This window comes from Channa argus, unplaced genomic scaffold (assembly GCF_033026475.1).
Source record: "Channa argus isolate prfri unplaced genomic scaffold, Channa argus male v1.0 Contig009, whole genome shotgun sequence".
NCBI lineage: Eukaryota > Metazoa > Chordata > Actinopteri > Anabantiformes > Channidae > Channa > Channa argus.
The window spans coordinates 326827-344654 of NW_027125228.1; the positions used below are offsets into that span (position 1 = coordinate 326827).

At 41.4% G+C, this 17828-nt stretch overlaps 12 pseudogenes; all 12 read left to right on the forward strand.

The window, feature by feature from the left end:
• The first annotated feature begins 391 nt into the window (after window positions 1-391).
• Window positions 392-510, forward strand: LOC137111287 (5S ribosomal RNA; annotated as a pseudogene).
• Window positions 511-1378: 868 nt separating this feature from the next.
• LOC137110334 (5S ribosomal RNA) lies at window positions 1379-1497 on the forward strand (annotated as a pseudogene).
• An 857-nt stretch (window positions 1498-2354) lies between these two features.
• On the forward strand, window positions 2355-2473 carry LOC137110278 (5S ribosomal RNA; annotated as a pseudogene).
• Window positions 2474-4317: 1844 nt separating this feature from the next.
• LOC137110651 (5S ribosomal RNA) lies at window positions 4318-4436 on the forward strand (annotated as a pseudogene).
• A 1844-nt stretch (window positions 4437-6280) lies between these two features.
• Window positions 6281-6399, forward strand: LOC137110652 (5S ribosomal RNA; annotated as a pseudogene).
• Window positions 6400-8243: 1844 nt separating this feature from the next.
• On the forward strand, window positions 8244-8362 carry LOC137110130 (5S ribosomal RNA; annotated as a pseudogene).
• A 2800-nt stretch (window positions 8363-11162) lies between these two features.
• On the forward strand, window positions 11163-11281 carry LOC137110312 (5S ribosomal RNA; annotated as a pseudogene).
• An 859-nt stretch (window positions 11282-12140) lies between these two features.
• On the forward strand, window positions 12141-12259 carry LOC137110729 (5S ribosomal RNA; annotated as a pseudogene).
• Window positions 12260-13126: 867 nt separating this feature from the next.
• LOC137110655 (5S ribosomal RNA) lies at window positions 13127-13245 on the forward strand (annotated as a pseudogene).
• A 1844-nt stretch (window positions 13246-15089) lies between these two features.
• Window positions 15090-15208, forward strand: LOC137110741 (5S ribosomal RNA; annotated as a pseudogene).
• An 857-nt stretch (window positions 15209-16065) lies between these two features.
• Window positions 16066-16184, forward strand: LOC137110363 (5S ribosomal RNA; annotated as a pseudogene).
• Window positions 16185-17052: 868 nt separating this feature from the next.
• On the forward strand, window positions 17053-17171 carry LOC137110414 (5S ribosomal RNA; annotated as a pseudogene).
• Window positions 17172-17828: the final 657 nt, after the last annotated feature.

Below are 17828 nucleotides of genomic sequence, written 5' to 3' on the forward strand. Positions count from 1 at the left end.
CACATTAGGGAGTTAGGGTTAGCGACTGTCTTTTGGTTTGTTTATTTCTATCAGGCTAGCTAGCACTTTCTGTGGGAAATGGCTTATTTTGTTTATTATGTTGGCCTTGGTTCGCCCTGAGTTGTAGTGTCATGTTTTGTTTGACACTTTCTTTCGTTTAAAATAAATATCATTCTGTTGGAACATCTCGATCCTGGATTTTGGTTTGGGGATCGGAGAGGGAACATGCTAATTTATCTTTGTATGTTGCACCCTGACCCCCTAGACAGGGGCGTAACAGACCAGTACAGTTATAGTACTTTGTACGTTGCCACATTTATCTTCTTCTTAGCAAGTGTCATGCATTCTGCTTCTCCAGCGTTTTTAAGAGCTGTTGATGATATCAAATGCAGCTTACGGCCACACCGCTCTCTAAGCGCCCGATCTCGTCCGATCTCGGCAGCCAAATAGAGCCGGGCCTGGTTAGTACTTGGTAGGAAGACCGCCTGGGAATACCTGGTGCTGTAAGCTTTTTTGCTTGGGTTTACGGGCAGCACAAGCTGGTGTTACTGCCTATTTATTCATAGAAATTGTTCTATATTTTCATCAAATTTTGTTCTTTCATTGCTGTTTTGCTACTTTATTGGTTTGTCAACCATCGTGCTTCATTACTAGTAGACCATGTTACGGTCCTGGCCATATGTGTTGTTTTTATTTTCTTGTTCTTATAGGTGCCCTGCCTGATTGGCTGGATTGGGGGGCAGTACAGGAAGCTGATTGGTCCATCCTACACTTCCTGGAGTTTTAAAAGTATGGTTCCCAACAGCTAGCGAGGCTCTTTCTGGCATCAGCACCTGTTTGCTGTTCTTGGTTTCCAAACCTTATTTAGCATTTTTGAATTGTTAGGTTTTGTGCCGTGGTTTTGTTTATAAATTGTATATTTTGTAAATAGTATTAAATCTGTAGGGGTGGACTGCCATTTTTCTTTTGATTGTTTTCTCTTGTTTTCACATTAGGGAGTTAGGGTTAGCGACTGTCTTTTGGTTTGTTTCTTTCTATCAGGCTAGCTAGCACTTTCTGTGGGAAATGGCTTATTTTGTTTATTATGTTGGCCTTGGTTCGCCCTGAGTTGTAGTGTCATGTTTTGTTTGACACTTTCTTTCGTTTAAAATAAATATCATTCTGTTGGAACATCTCAATCCTGGATTTTGGTTTGGGGATCGGAGAGGGAACATGCAAATTTATCTTTGTATGTTTCACCCTGACCCCCTAGACAGGGGCGTAACAGACCAGTACAGTTATAGTACTTTGTACTTTGCCACATTTATCTTCTTCTTAGCAAGTGTCATGCATTCTGCTTCTCTAGCGTTTTTAAGAGCTGTTGATGATGTCAAATGCATGTTACGGCCACACCGCTCTCTAAGCGCCCGATCTCGTCCGATCTCGGCAGCCAAATAGAGCCGGGCCTGGTTAGTACTTGGTAGGAAGACCGCCTGGGAATACCAGGTGCTGTAAGCTTTTTTGCTTGGGTTTACGGGCAGCTCAAGCTGGTGTTACTGCCTATTTATTCATAGAAATTGTTCTATATTTTCATCAAATTTTGTTCTTTCATTGCTGTTTTGCTACTTTATTGGTTTGTCAACCATCGTGCTTCATTACTAGTAGACCATGTTACGGTCATGGCCATATGTGTTGTTTTTATTTTCTTGTTCTTATAGGTGCCCTGCCTGATTGGCCGGATTTGGGGGAAGTACAGGAAGCTGATTGGTCCATCCTACACTTCCTGGAGTTTTAAAAGTACGGTTCCCAACAGCTAGCGAGGCTCTTTCTGGCAGCAGCACCTGTTTGCTGTTCTTAGTTTCCAAATCTTATTTAGCATTTTTGAATTGTTAGGTTTTGTGCCGTGGTTTTGTTTATAAATTGTATATTTTGTAAATAGTATTAAATCTGTAGGGGTGGACTGCCATTTTCTTTGGACTGTTTTCACATTAGGGAGTTAGGGTTAGCGACTATCTTTTGGTTTGTTTATTTCTATCAGGCTAGCTAGCACTTTCTGTGGGAAATGGCTTATTTTGTTTATTATGTTGGCCTTGGTTCGCCCTGAGTTGTAGTGTCATGTTTTGTTTGACACTTTCTTTCGTTTAAAATAAATATCATTCTGTTGGAACATCTCGATTCTGGATTTTGGTTTGGGGATCGGAGAGGGAACATGCTAATTTATCTTTGTATGTTGCACCCTGACCCCCTAGACAGGGGCGTAACAGACCAGTACAGTTATAGTACTTTGTACTTTGCCACATTTATCTTCTTCTTAGCAAGTGTCATGCATTCTGCTTCTCCAGCGTTTTTAAGAGCTGTTGATGATGTCAAATGCAGCTTACGGCCACACCGCTCTCTGAGCGCCCGATCTCGTCCGATCTCGGCAGCCAAATAGGGCCGGACCTGGTTAGTACTTGGTAGGAAGACCGCCTGGGAATACCAGGTGCTGTAAGCTTTTTTGCTTGGGTTTACGGGCAGCACAAGCTGGTGTTACTGCCTATTTATTCATAAAAATTGTTCTATATTTTCATCAAATTTTGTTCTTTCATTGCTGTTTTGCTACTTTATTGGTTTGTCAACCATCGTGCTTCATTACTAGTAGACCATGTTACGGTCCTGGCCATATGTGTTGTTTTTATTTTCTTGTTCTTATAGGTGCCCTGCCTGATTGGCTGGATTGGGGGGCAGTACAGGAAGCTGATTGGTCCATCCTACACTTCCTGGAGTTTTAAAAGTATGGTTCCCAACAGCTAGCGAGGCTCTTTCTGGCATCAGCACCTGTTTGCTGTTCTTGGTTTCCAAACCTTATTTAGCATTTTTGAATTGTTAGGTTTTGTGCCGTGGTTTTGTTTATAAATTGTATATTTTGTAAATAGTATTAAATCTGTAGGGGTGGACTGCCATTTTTCTTTTGATTGTTTTCTCTTGTTTTCACATTAGGGAGTTAGGGTTAGCGACTGTCTTTTGGTTTGTTTCTTTCTATCAGGCTAGCTAGCACTTTCTGTGGGAAATGGCTTATTTTGTTTATTATGTTGGCCTTGGTTCGCCCTGAGTTGTAGTGTCATGTTTTGTTTGACACTTTCTTTCGTTTAAAATAAATATCATTCTGTTGGAACATCTCAATCCTGGATTTTGGTTTGGGGATCGGAGAGGGAACATGCAAATTTATCTTTGTATGTTTCACCCTGACCCCCTAGACAGGGGCGTAACAGACCAGTACAGTTATAGTACTTTGTACTTTGCCACATTTATCTTCTTCTTAGCAAGTGTCATGCCTTCTGCTTCTCTAGCGTTTTTAAGAGCTGTTGATGATGTCAAATGCATGTTACGGCCACACCGCTCTCTAAGCGTCCGATCTCGGCAGCCAAATAGGGCCGGGCCTGGTTAGTACTTGGTAGGAAGACCGCCTGGGAATACCAGGTGCTGTAAGCTTTTTTGCTTGGGTTTACGGGCAGCACAAGCTGGTGTTACTGCCTATTTATTCATAAAAATTGTTCTATATTTTCATCAAATTTTGTTCTTTCATTGCTGTTTTGCTACTTTATTGGTTTGCCAACCATCGTGCTTCATTACTAGTAGACCATGTTACGGTCCTGGCCATATGTGTTGTTTTTATTTTCTTGTTCTTATAGGTGCCCTGCCTGATTGGCCGGATTGGGGGGCAGTACAGGAAGCTGATTGGTCCATCCTACACTTCCTGGAGTTTTAAAAGTACGGTTCCCAACAGCTAGCGAGGCTCTTTCTGGCATCAGCACCTGTTTGCTGTTCTTGGTTTCCAAACCTTATTTAGCATTTTTGAATTGTTAGGTTTTGTGCCGTGGTTTTGTTTATAAATTGTATATTTTGTAAATAGTATTAAATCTGTAGGGGTGAACTGCCATTTTCTTTGGACTGTTTTCTCTTGTTTTCACATTAGGGAGTTAGGGTTAGCGACTGTCTTTTGGTTTGTTTATTTCTATCAGGCTAGCTAGCACTTTCTGTGGGAAATGGCTTATTTTGTTTATTATGTTGGCCTTGGTTCGCCCTGAGTTGTAGTGTCATGTTTTGTTTGACACTTTCTTTCGTTTAAAATAAATATCATTCTGTTGGAACATCTCGATCCTGGATTTTGGTTTGGGGATCGGAGAGGGAACATGCTAATTTATCTTTGTATGTTGCACCCTGACCCCCTAGACAGGGGCGTAACAGACCAGTACAGTTATAGTACTTTGTACTTTGCCACATTTATCTTCTTCTTAGCAAGTGTCATGCATTCTGCTTCTCCAGCGTTTTTGAGAGCTGTTGATGATGTCAAATGCAGCTTATGGCCACACTGCTCTCTAAGCGCCCGATCCCGTCCGATCTCGGCAGCCAAATAGGGCCGGGCCTTGTTAGTACTTGGTAGGAAGACCGCCTGGGAATACCAGGTGCTGTAAGCTTCTTTGCTTGGGTTTACGGGCAGCACAAGCTGGTGTTACTGCCTATTTATTCATAGAAATTGTTCTATATTTTCATCAAATTTTGTTCTTTCATTGCTGTTTTGCTACTTTATTGGTTTGCCAACCATCGTGCTTCATTACTAGTAGACCATGTTACGGTCCTGGCCATATGTGTTGTTTTTATTTTCTTGTTCTTATAGGTGCCCTGCCTGATTGGCTGGATTGGGGGGCAGTACAGGAAGCTGATTGGTCCATCCTACACTTCCTGGAGTTTTAAAAGTACGGTTCCCAACAGCTAGCGAGGCTCTTTCTGGCATCAGCACCTGTTTGCTGTTCTTGGTTTCCAAACCTTATTTAGCATTTTTGAATTGTTAGGTTTTGTGCCGTGGTTTTATTTATAAATTGTATATTTTGTAAATAGTATTAAATCTGTAGGGGTGGACTGCCATTTTTCTTTTGATTGTTTTCTCTTGTTTTCACATTAGGGAGTTAGGGTTAGCGACTGTCTTTTGGTTTGTTTCTTTCTATCAGGCTAGCTAGCACTTTCTGTGGGAAATGGCTTATTTTGTTTACTATGTTGGCCTTGGTTCGCCCTGAGTTGTAGTGTCATGTTTTGTTTGACACTTTCTTTCGTTTAAAATAAATATCATTCTGTTGGAACATCTCAATCCTGGATTTTGGTTTGGGGATCGGAGAGGGAACATGCAAATTTATCTTTGTATGTTTCACCCTGACCCCCTAGACAGGGGCGTAACAGACCAGTACAGTTATAGTACTTTGTACTTTGCCACATTTATCTTCTTCTTAGCAAGTGTCATGCATTCTGCTTCTCTAGCGTTTTTAAGAGCTGTTGATGATGTCAAATGCATGTTACGGCCACACCGCTCTCTAAGCGTCCGATCTCGGCAGCCAAATAGGGCCGGGCCTGGTTAGTACTTGGTAGGAAGACCGCCTGGGAATACCAGGTGCTGTAAGCTTTTTTGCTTGGGTTTACGGGCAGCTCAAGCTGGTGTTACTGCCTATTTATTCATAAAAATTGTTCTATATTTTCATCAAATTTTGTTCTTTCATTGCTGTTTTGCTACTTTATTGGTTTGCCAACCATCGTGCTTCATTACTAGTAGACCATGTTACGGTCCTGGCCATATGTGTTGTTTTTATTTTCTTGTTCTTATAGGTGCCCTGCCTGATTGGCCGGATTGGGGGGCAGTACAGGAAGCTGATTGGTCCATCCTACACTTCCTGGAGTTTTAAAAGTACGGTTCCCAACAGCTAGCGAGGCTCTTTCTGGCATCAGCACCTGTTTGCTGTTCTTGGTTTCCAAACCTTATTTAGCATTTTTGAATTGTTAGGTTTTGTGCCGTGGTTTTGTTTATAAATTGTATATTTTGTAAATAGTATTAAATCTGTAGGGGTGAACTGCCATTTTCTTTGGACTGTTTTCTCTTGTTTTCACATTAGGGAGTTAGGGTTAGCGACTGTCTTTTGGTTTGTTTATTTCTATCAGGCTAGCTAGCACTTTCTGTGGGAAATGGCTTATTTTGTTTATTATGTTGGCCTTGGTTCGCCCTGAGTTGTAGTGTCATGTTTTGTTTGACACTTTCTTTCGTTTAAAATAAATATCATTCTGTTGGAACATCTCGATCCTGGATTTTGGTTTGGGGATCGGAGAGGGAACATGCTAATTTATCTTTGTATGTTGCACCCTGACCCCCTAGACAGGGGCGTAACAGACCAGTACAGTTATAGTACTTTGTACTTTGCCACATTTATCTTCTTCTTAGCAAGTGTCATGCATTCTGCTTCTCCAGCGTTTTTGAGAGCTGTTGATGATGTCAAATGCAGCTTATGGCCACACTGCTCTCTAAGCGCCCGATCCCGTCCGATCTCGGCAGCCAAATAGGGCCGGGCCTTGTTAGTACTTGGTAGGAAGACCGCCTGGGAATACCAGGTGCTGTAAGCTTCTTTGCTTGGGTTTACGGGCAGCACAAGCTGGTGTTACTGCCTATTTATTCATAGAAATTGTTCTATATTTTCATCAAATTTTGTTCTTTCATTGCTGTTTTGCTACTTTATTGGTTTGCCAACCATCGTGCTTCATTACTAGTAGACCATGTTACGGTCCTGGCCATATGTGTTGTTTTTATTTTCTTGTTCTTATAGGTGCCCTGCCTGATTGGCTGGATTGGGGGGCAGTACAGGAAGCTGATTGGTCCATCCTACACTTCCTGGAGTTTTAAAAGTACGGTTCCCAACAGCTAGCGAGGCTCTTTCTGGCATCAGCACCTGTTTGCTGTTCTTGGTTTCCAAACCTTATTTAGCATTTTTGAATTGTTAGGTTTTGTGCCGTGGTTTTATTTATAAATTGTATATTTTGTAAATAGTATTAAATCTGTAGGGGTGGACTGCCATTTTTCTTTTGATTGTTTTCTCTTGTTTTCACATTAGGGAGTTAGGGTTAGCGACTGTCTTTTGGTTTGTTTCTTTCTATCAGGCTAGCTAGCACTTTCTGTGGGAAATGGCTTATTTTGTTTATTATGTTGGCCTTGGTTCGCCCTGAGTTGTAGTGTCATGTTTTGTTTGACACTTTCTTTCGTTTAAAATAAATATCATTCTGTTGGAACATCTCAATCCTGGATTTTGGTTTGGGGATCGGAGAGGGAACATGCAAATTTATCTTTGTATGTTTCACCCTGACCCCCTAGACAGGGGCGTAACAGACCAGTACAGTTATAGTACTTTGTACTTTGCCACATTTATCTTCTTCTTAGCAAGTGTCATGCATTCTGCTTCTCTAGCGTTTTTAAGAGCTGTTGATGATGTCAAATGCATGTTACGGCCACACCGCTCTCTAAGCGTCCGATCTCGGCAGCCAAATAGGGCCGGGCCTGGTTAGTACTTGGTAGGAAGACCGCCTGGGAATACCAGGTGCTGTAAGCTTTTTTGCTTGGGTTTACGGGCAGCTCAAGCTGGTGTTACTGCCTATTTATTCATAGAAATTGTTCTATATTTTCATCAAATTTTGTTCTTTCATTGCTGTTTTGCTACTTTATTGGTTTGTCAACCATCGTGCTTCATTACTAGTAGACCATGTTACGGTCCTGGCCATATGTGTTGTTTTTATTTTCTTGTTCTTATAGGTGCCCTGCCTGATTGGCCGGATTTGGGGGAAGTACAGGAAGCTGATTGGTCCATCCTACACTTCCTGGAGTTTTAAAAGTACGGTTCCCAACAGCTAGCGAGGCTCTTTCTGGCAGCAGCACCTGTTTGCTGTTCTTGGTTTCCAAATCTTATTTAGCATTTTTGAATTGTTAGGTTTTGTGCCGTGGTTTTGTTTATAAATTGTATATTTTGTAAATAGTATTAAATCTGTAGGGGTGGACTGCCATTTTCTTTTGATTGTTTTCTCTTGTTTTCACATTAGGGAGTTAGGGTTAGCGACTATCTTTTGGTTTGTTTATTTCTATCAGGCTAGCTAGCACTTTCTGTGGGAAATGGCTTATTTTGTTTATTATGTTGGCCTTGGTTCGCCCTGAGTTGTAGTGTCATGTTTTGTTTGACACTTTCTTTCGTTTAAAATAAATATCATTCTGTTGGAACATCTCAATCCTGGATTTTGGTTTGAGGATCGGAGAGGGAACATGCAAATTTATCTTTGTATGTTTCACCCTGACCCCCTAGACAGGGGCGTAACAGACCAGTACAGTTATAGTACTTTGTACTTTGCCACATTTATCTTCTTCTTAGCAAGTGTCATGCATTCTGCTTCTCTAGCGTTTTTAAGAGCTGTTGATAATGTCAAATGCAGCTTACGGCCACACCGCTCTCTAAGCGCCCGATCTCGTCCGATCTCGGCAGCCAAATAGAGCCGGGCCTGGTTAGTACTTGGTAGGAAGACCGCCTGTGAATACCAGGTGCTGTAAGCTTTTTTGCTTGGGTTTACGGGCAGCTCAAGCTGGTGTTACTGCCTATTTATTCATAGAAATTGTTCTATATTTTCATCAAATTTTGTTCTTTCATTGCTGTTTTGCTACTTTATTGGTTTGTCAACCATCGTGCTTCATTACTAGTAGACCATGTTACGGTCATGGCCATATGTGTTGTTTTTATTTTCTTGTTCTTATAGGTGCCCTGCCTGATTGGCCGGATTTGGGGGAAGTACAGGAAGCTGATTGGTCCATCCTACACTTCCTGGAGTTTTAAAAGTACGGTTCCCAACAGCTAGCGAGGCTCTTTCTGGCAGCAGCACCTGTTTGCTGTTCTTAGTTTCCAAATCTTATTTAGCATTTTTGAATTGTTAGGTTTTGTGCCGTGGTTTTGTTTATAAATTGTATATTTTGTAAATAGTATTAAATCTGTAGGGGTGGACTGCCATTTTCTTTGGACTGTTTTCACATTAGGGAGTTAGGGTTAGCGACTATCTTTTGGTTTGTTTATTTCTATCAGGCTAGCTAGCACTTTCTGTGGGAAATGGCTTATTTTGTTTATTATGTTGGCCTTGGTTCGCCCTGAGTTGTAGTGTCATGTTTTGTTTGACACTTTCTTTCGTTTAAAATAAATATCATTCTGTTGGAACATCTCGATTCTGGATTTTGGTTTGGGGATCGGAGAGGGAACATGCTAATTTATCTTTGTATGTTGCACCCTGACCCCCTAGACAGGGGCGTAACAGACCAGTACAGTTATAGTACTTTGTACTTTGCCACATTTATCTTCTTCTTAGCAAGTGTCATGCATTCTGCTTCTCCAGCGTTTTTAAGAGCTGTTGATGATGTCAAATGCAGCTTACGGCCACACCGCTCTCTGAGCGCCCGATCTCGGCAGCCAAATAGGGCCGGACCTGGTTAGTACTTGGTAGGAAGACCGCCTGGGAATACCAGGTGCTGTAAGCTTTTTTGCTTGGGTTTACGGGCAGCACAAGCTGGTGTTACTGCCTATTTATTCATAAAAATTGTTCTATATTTTCATCAAATTTTGTTCTTTCATTGCTGTTTTGCTACTTTATTGGTTTGTCAACCATCGTGCTTCATTACTAGTAGACCATGTTACGGTCCTGGCCATATGTGTTGTTTTTATTTTCTTGTTCTTATAGGTGCCCTGCCTGATTGGCTGGATTGGGGGGCAGTACAGGAAGCTGATTGGTCCATCCTACACTTCCTGGAGTTTTAAAAGTATGGTTCCCAACAGCTAGCGAGGCTCTTTCTGGCATCAGCACCTGTTTGCTGTTCTTGGTTTCCAAACCTTATTTAGCATTTTTGAATTGTTAGGTTTTGTGCCGTGGTTTTGTTTATAAATTGTATATTTTGTAAATAGTATTAAATCTGTAGGGGTGGACTGCCATTTTTCTTTTGATTGTTTTCTCTTGTTTTCACATTAGGGAGTTAGGGTTAGCGACTGTCTTTTGGTTTGTTTCTTTCTATCAGGCTAGCTAGCACTTTCTGTGGGAAATGGCTTATTTTGTTTATTATGTTGGCCTTGGTTCGCCCTGAGTTGTAGTGTCATGTTTTGTTTGACACTTTCTTTCGTTTAAAATAAATATCATTCTGTTGGAACATCTCAATCCTGGATTTTGGTTTGGGGATCGGAGAGGGAACATGCAAATTTATCTTTGTATGTTTCACCCTGACCCCCTAGACAGGGGCGTAACAGACCAGTACAGTTATAGTACTTTGTACTTTGCCACATTTATCTTCTTCTTAGCAAGTGTCATGCCTTCTGCTTCTCTAGCGTTTTTAAGAGCTGTTGATGATGTCAAATGCATGTTACGGCCACACCGCTCTCTAAGCGTCCGATCTCGGCAGCCAAATAGGGCCGGGCCTGGTTAGTACTTGGTAGGAAGACCGCCTGGGAATACCAGGTGCTGTAAGCTTTTTTGCTTGGGTTTACGGGCAGCTCAAGCTGGTGTTACTGCCTATTTATTCATAGAAATTGTTCTATATTTTCATCAAATTTTGTTCTTTCATTGCTGTTTTGCTACTTTATTGGTTTGTCAACCATCGTGCTTCATTACTAGTAGACCATGTTACGGTCCTGGCCATATGTGTTGTCTTTATTTTCTTGTTCTTATAGGTGCCCTGCCTGATTGGCCGGATTTGGGGGAAGTACAGGAAGCTGATTGGTCCATCCTACACTTCCTGGAGTTTTAAAAGTACGGTTCCCAACAGCTAGCGAGGCTCTTTCTAGCATCAGCACCTGTTTGCTGTTCTTGGTTTCCAAACCTTATTTAGCATTTTTGAATTGTTAGGTTTTGTGCCGTGGTTTTGTTTATAAATTGTATATTTTGTAAATAGTATTAAATCTGTAGGGGTGAACTGCCATTTTCTTTGGACTGTTTTCACATTAGGGAGTTAGGGTTAGCGACTGTCTTTTGGTTTGTTTATTTCTATCAGGCTAGCTAGCACTTTCTGTGGGAAATGGCTTATTTTGTTTATTATGTTGGCCTTGGTTCGCCCTGAGTTGTAGTGTCATGTTTTGTTTGACACTTTCTTTCGTTTAAAATAAATATCATTCTGTTGGAACATCTCGATCCTGGATTTTGGTTTGGGGATCGGAGAGGGAACATGCTAATTTATCTTTGTATGTGGCACCCTGACCCCCTAGACAGGGGCGTAACAGACCAGTACAGTTATAGTACTTTGTACTTTGCCACATTTATCTTCTTCTTAGCAAGTGTCATGCATTCTGCTTCTCCAGCGTTTTTAAGAGCTGTTGATGATGTCAAATGCAGCTTACGGCCACACCGCTCTCTGAGCGCCTGATCTCGTCCGATCTCGGCAGCCAAATAGGGCCGGGCCTGGTTAGTACTTGGTAGGAAGACCGCCTGGGAATACCAGGTGCTGTAAGCTTTTTTGCTTGGGTTTACGGGCAGCACAAGCTGGTGTTACTGCCTATTTATTCATAGAAATTGTTCTATATTTTCATCAAATTTTGTTCTTTCATTGCTGTTTTGCTACTTTATTGGTTTGCCAACCATCGTGCTTCATTACTAGTAGACCATGTTACGGTCCTGGCCATATGTGTTGTTTTTATTTTCTTGTTCTTATAGGTGCCCTGCCTGATTGGCCGGATTGGGGGGCAGTACAGGAAGCTGATTGGTCCATCCTACACTTCCTGGAGTTTTAAAAGTACGGTTCCCAACAGCTAGCGAGGCTCTTTCTGGCATCAGCACCTGTTTGCTGTTCTTGGTTTCCAAACCTTATTTAGCATTTTTGAATTGTTAGGTTTTGTGCCGTGGTTTTGTTTATAAATTGTATATTTTGTAAATAGTATTAAATCTGTAGGGGTGAACTGCCATTTTCTTTGGACTGTTTTCACATTAGGGAGTTAGGGTTAGCAACTGTCTTTTGGTTTGTTTTTTTTTCTATCAGGCTAGCTAGCACTTTCTGTGGGAAATGGCTTATTTTGTTTATTATGTTGGCCTTGGTTCGCCCTGAGTTGTAGTGTCATGTTTTGTTTGACACTTTCTTTCGTTTAAAATAAATATCATTCTGTTGGAACATCTCGATCCTGGATTTTGGTTTGGGGATCGGAGAGGGAACATGCTAATTTATCTTTGTATGTTGCACCCTGAGCCCCTAGACAGGGGCGTAACAGACCAGTACAGTTATAGTCCTTTGTACTTTGCCACATTTATCTTCTTCTTAGCAAGTGTCATGCATTCTGCTTCTCCAGCGTTTTTAAGAGCTGTTGATGATGTCAAATGCAGCTTACGGCCACACCGCTCTCTAAGCGCCCGATCTCGTCCGATCTCGGCAGCCAAATAGAGCCGGGCCTGGTTAGTACTTGGTAGGAAGACCGCCTGGGAATACCAGGTGCTGTAAGCTTTTTTGCTTGGGTTTACGGCCAGCACAAGCTGGTGTTACTGCCTATTTATTCATAGAAATTGTTCTATATTTTCATCAAATTTTGTTCTTTCATTTCTGTTTTGCTACTTTATTGGTTTGTCAACCATCTTGCTTCATTACTAGTAGACCATGTTACGGTCCTGGCCATATGTGTTGTTTTTATTTTGTTGTTCTTATAGGTGCCCTGCCTGATTGGCCGGATTTGGGGGAAGTACAGGAAGCTGATTGGTCCATCCTACACTTCCTGGAGTTTTAAAAGTACGGTTCCCAACAGCTAGCGAGGCTCTTTCTGGCAGCAGCACCTGTTTGCTGTTCTTGCTTTCCAAACCTTATTTAGCATTTTTGAATTGTTAGGTTTTGTGCCGTGGTTTTGTTTATAAATTGTATATTTTGTAAATAGTATTAAATCTGTAGGGGTGGACTGCCATTTTCTTTGGACTGTTTTCTCTTGTTTTCACATTAGGGAGTTAGGGTTAGCGACTGTCTTTTGGTTTGTTTATTTCTATCAGGCTAGCTAGCACTTTCTGTGGGAAATGGCTTATTTTGTTTATTATGTTGGCCTTGGTTCGCCCTGAGTTGTAGTGTCATGTTTTGTTTGACACTTTCTTTCGTTTAAAATAAATATCATTCTGTTGGAACATCTCGATCCTGGATTTTGGTTTGGGGATCGGAGAGGGAACATGCTAATTTATCTTTGTATGTTGCACCCTGACCCCCTAGACAGGGGCGTAACAGACCAGTACAGTTATAGTACTTTGTACTTTGCCACATTTATCTTCTTCTTAGCAAGTGTCATGCATTCTGCTTCTCCAGCGTTTTTGAGAGCTGTTGATGATGTCAAATGCAGCTTATGGCCACACTGCTCTCTAAGCGCCCGATCCCGTCCGATCTCGGCAGCCAAATAGGGCCGGGCCTTGTTAGTACTTGGTAGGAAGACCGCCTGGGAATACCAGGTGCTGTAAGCTTCTTTGCTTGGGTTTACGGGCAGCACAAGCTGGTGTTACTGCCTATTTATTCATAGAAATTGTTCTATATTTTCATCAAATTTTGTTCTTTCATTGCTGTTTTGCTACTTTATTGGTTTGCCAACCATCGTGCTTCATTACTAGTAGACCATGTTACGGTCCTGGCCATATGTGTTGTTTTTATTTTCTTGTTCTTATAGGTGCCCTGCCTGATTGGCTGGATTGGGGGGCAGTACAGGAAGCTGATTGGTCCATCCTACACTTCCTGGAGTTTTAAAAGTACGGTTCCCAACAGCTAGCGAGGCTCTTTCTGGCATCAGCACCTGTTTGCTGTTCTTGGTTTCCAAACCTTATTTAGCATTTTTGAATTGTTAGGTTTTGTGCCGTGGTTTTGTTTATAAATTGTATATTTTGTAAATAGTATTAAATCTGTAGGGGTGGACTGCCATTTTTCTTTTGATTGTTTTCTCTTGTTTTCACATTAGGGAGTTAGGGTTAGCGACTGTCTTTTGGTTTGTTTCTTTCTATCAGGCTAGCTAGCACTTTCTGTGGGAAATGGCTTATTTTGTTTATTATGTTGGCCTTGGTTCGCCCTGAGTTGTAGTGTCATGTTTTGTTTGACACTTTCTTTCGTTTAAAATAAATATCATTCTGTTGGAACATCTCAATCCTGGATTTTGGTTTGGGGATCGGAGAGGGAACATGCAAATTTATCTTTGTATGTTTCACCCTGACCCCCTAGACAGGGGCGTAACAGACCAGTACAGTTATAGTACTTTGTACTTTGCCACATTTATCTTCTTCTTAGCAAGTGTCATGCATTCTGCTTCTCTAGCGTTTTTAAGAGCTGTTGATGATGTCAAATGCATGTTACGGCCACACCGCTCTCTAAGCGTCCGATCTCGGCAGCCAAATAGGGCCGGGCCTGGTTAGTACTTGGTAGGAAGACTGCCTGGGAATACCAGGTGCTGTAAGCTTTTTTGCTTGGGTTTACGGGCAGCTCAAGCTGGTGTTACTGCCTATTTATTCATAGAAATTGTTCTATATTTTCATCAAATTTTGTTCTTTCATTGCTGTTTTGCTACTTTATTGGTTTGTCAACCATCGTGCTTCATTACTAGTAGACCATGTTACGGTCCTGGCCATATGTGTTGTTTTTATTTTCTTGTTCTTATAGGTGCCCTGCCTGATTGGCCGGATTTGGGGGAAGTACAGGAAGCTGATTGGTCCATCCTACACTTCCTGGAGTTTTAAAAGTACGGTTCCCAACAGCTAGCGAGGCTCTTTCTGGCAGCAGCACCTGTTTGCTGTTCTTGGTTTCCAAATCTTATTTAGCATTTTTGAATTGTTAGGTTTTGTGCCGTGGTTTTGTTTATAAATTGTATATTTTGTAAATAGTATTAAATCTGTAGGGGTGGACTGCCATTTTCTTTTGATTGTTTTCTCTTGTTTTCACATTAGGGAGTTAGGGTTAGCGACTATCTTTTGGTTTGTTTATTTCTATCAGGCTAGCTAGCACTTTCTGTGGGAAATGGCTTATTTTGTTTATTATGTTGGCCTTGGTTCGCCCTGAGTTGTAGTGTCATGTTTTGTTTGACACTTTCTTTCGTTTAAAATAAATATCATTCTGTTGGAACATCTCAATCCTGGATTTTGGTTTGAGGATCGGAGAGGGAACATGCAAATTTATCTTTGTATGTTTCACCCTGACCCCCTAGACAGGGGCGTAACAGACCAGTACAGTTATAGTACTTTGTACTTTGCCACATTTATCTTCTTCTTAGCAAGTGTCATGCATTCTGCTTCTCCAGCGTTTTTAAGAGCTGTTGATGATATCAAATGCAGCTTACGGCCACACCGCTCTCTAAGCGCCCGATCTCGTCCGATCTCGGCAGCCAAATAGAGCCGGGCCTGGTTAGTACTTGGTAGGAAGACCGCCTGGGAATACCAGGTGCTGTAAGCTTTTTTGCTTGGGTTTACGGGCAGCTCAAGCTGGTGTTACTGCCTATTTATTCATAGAAATTGTTCTATATTTTCATCAAATTTTGTTCTTTCATTGCTGTTTTGCTACTTTATTGGTTTGTCAACCATCGTGCTTCATTACTAGTAGACCATGTTACGGTCATGGCCATATGTGTTGTTTTTATTTTCTTGTTCTTATAGGTGCCCTGCCTGATTGGCCGGATTTGGGGGAAGTACAGGAAGCTGATTGGTCCATCCTACACTTCCTGGAGTTTTAAAAGTACGGTTCCCAACAGCTAGCGAGGCTCTTTCTGGCAGCAGCACCTGTTTGCTGTTCTTAGTTTCCAAATCTTATTTAGCATTTTTGAATTGTTAGGTTTTGTGCCGTGGTTTTGTTTATAAATTGTATATTTTGTAAATAGTATTAAATCTGTAGGGGTGGACTGCCATTTTCTTTGGACTGTTTTCACATTAGGGAGTTAGGGTTAGCGACTATCTTTTGGTTTGTTTATTTCTATCAGGCTAGCTAGCACTTTCTGTGGGAAATGGCTTATTTTGTTTATTATGTTGGCCTTGGTTCGCCCTGAGTTGTAGTGTCATGTTTTGTTTGACACTTTCTTTCGTTTAAAATAAATATCATTCTGTTGGAACATCTCGATTCTGGATTTTGGTTTGGGGATCGGAGAGGGAACATGCTAATTTATCTTTGTATGTTGCACCCTGACCCCCTAGACAGGGGCGTAACAGACCAGTACAGTTATAGTACTTTGTACTTTGCCACATTTATCTTCTTCTTAGCAAGTGTCATGCATTCTGCTTCTCCAGCGTTTTTAAGAGCTGTTGATGATGTCAAATGCAGCTTACGGCCACACCGCTCTCTGAGCGCCCGATCTCGTCCGATCTCGGCAGCCAAATAGGGCCGGACCTGGTTAGTACTTGGTAGGAAGACCGCTTGGGAATACCAGGTGCTGTAAGCTTTTTTGCTTGGGTTTACGGGCAGCACAAGCTGGTGTTACTGCCTATTTATTCATAAAAATTGTTCTATATTTTCATCAAATTTTGTTCTTTCATTGCTGTTTTGCTACTTTATTGGTTTGTCAACCATCGTGCTTCATTACTAGTAGACCATGTTACGGTCCTGGCCATATGTGTTGTTTTTATTTTCTTGTTCTTATAGGTGCCCTGCCTGATTGGCTGGATTGGGGGGCAGTACAGGAAGCTGATTGGTCCATCCTACACTTCCTGGAGTTTTAAAAGTATGGTTCCCAACAGCTAGCGAGGCTCTTTCTGGCATCAGCACCTGTTTGCTGTTCTTGGTTTCCAAACCTTATTTAGCATTTTTGAATTGTTAGGTTTTGTGCCGTGGTTTTGTTTATAAATTGTATATTTTGTAAATAGTATTAAATCTGTAGGGGTGGACTGCCATTTTTCTTTTGATTGTTTTCTCTTGTTTTCACATTAGGGAGTTAGGGTTAGCGACTGTCTTTTGGTTTGTTTCTTTCTATCAGGCTAGCTAGCACTTTCTGTGGGAAATGGCTTATTTTGTTTATTATGTTGGCCTTGGTTCGCCCTGAGTTGTAGTGTCATGTTTTGTTTGACACTTTCTTTCGTTTAAAATAAATATCATTCTGTTGGAACATCTCAATCCTGGATTTTGGTTTGGGGATCGGAGAGGGAACATGCAAATTTATCTTTGTATGTTTCACCCTGACCCCCTAGACAGGGGCGTAACAGACCAGTACAGTTATAGTACTTTGTACTTTGCCACATTTATCTTCTTCTTAGCAAGTGTCATGCATTCTGCTTCTCTAGCGTTTTTAAGAGCTGTTGATGATGTCAAATGCATGTTACGGCCACACCGCTCTCTAAGCGCCCGATCTCGTCCGATCTCGGCAGCCAAATAGGGCCGGGCCTGGTTAGTACTTGGTAGGAAGACCGCCTGGGAATACCAGGTGCTGTAAGCTTTTTTGCTTGGGTTTACGGGCAGCTCAAGCTGGTGTTACTGCCTATTTATTCATAGAAATTGTTCTATATTTTCATCAAATTTTGTTCTTTCATTGCTGTTTTGCTACTTTATTGGTTTGTCAACCATCGTGCTTCATTACTAGTAGACCATGTTACGGTCCTGGCCATATGTGTTGTTTTTATTTTCTTGTTCTTATAGGTGCCCTGCCTGATTGGCCGGATTTGGGGGAAGTACAGGAAGCTGATTGGTCCATCCTACACTTCCTGGAGTTTTAAAAGTACGGTTCCCAACAGCTAGCGAGGCTCTTTCTGGCAGCAGCACCTGTTTGCTGTTCTTGGTTTCCAAATCTTATTTAGCATTTTTGAATTGTTAGGTTTTGTGCCGTGGTTTTGTTTATAAATTGTATATTTTGTAAATAGTATTAAATCTGTAGGGGTGGACTGCCATTTTCTTTTGATTGTTTTCTCTTGTTTTCACATTAGGGAGTTAGGGTTAGCGACTGTCTTTTGGTTTGTTTATTTCTATCAGGCTAGCTAGCACTTTCTGTGGGAAATGGCTTATTTTGTTTATTATGTTGGCCTTGGTTCGCCCTGAGTTGTAGTGTCATGTTTTGTTTGACACTTTCTTTCGTTTAAAATAAATATCATTCTGTTGG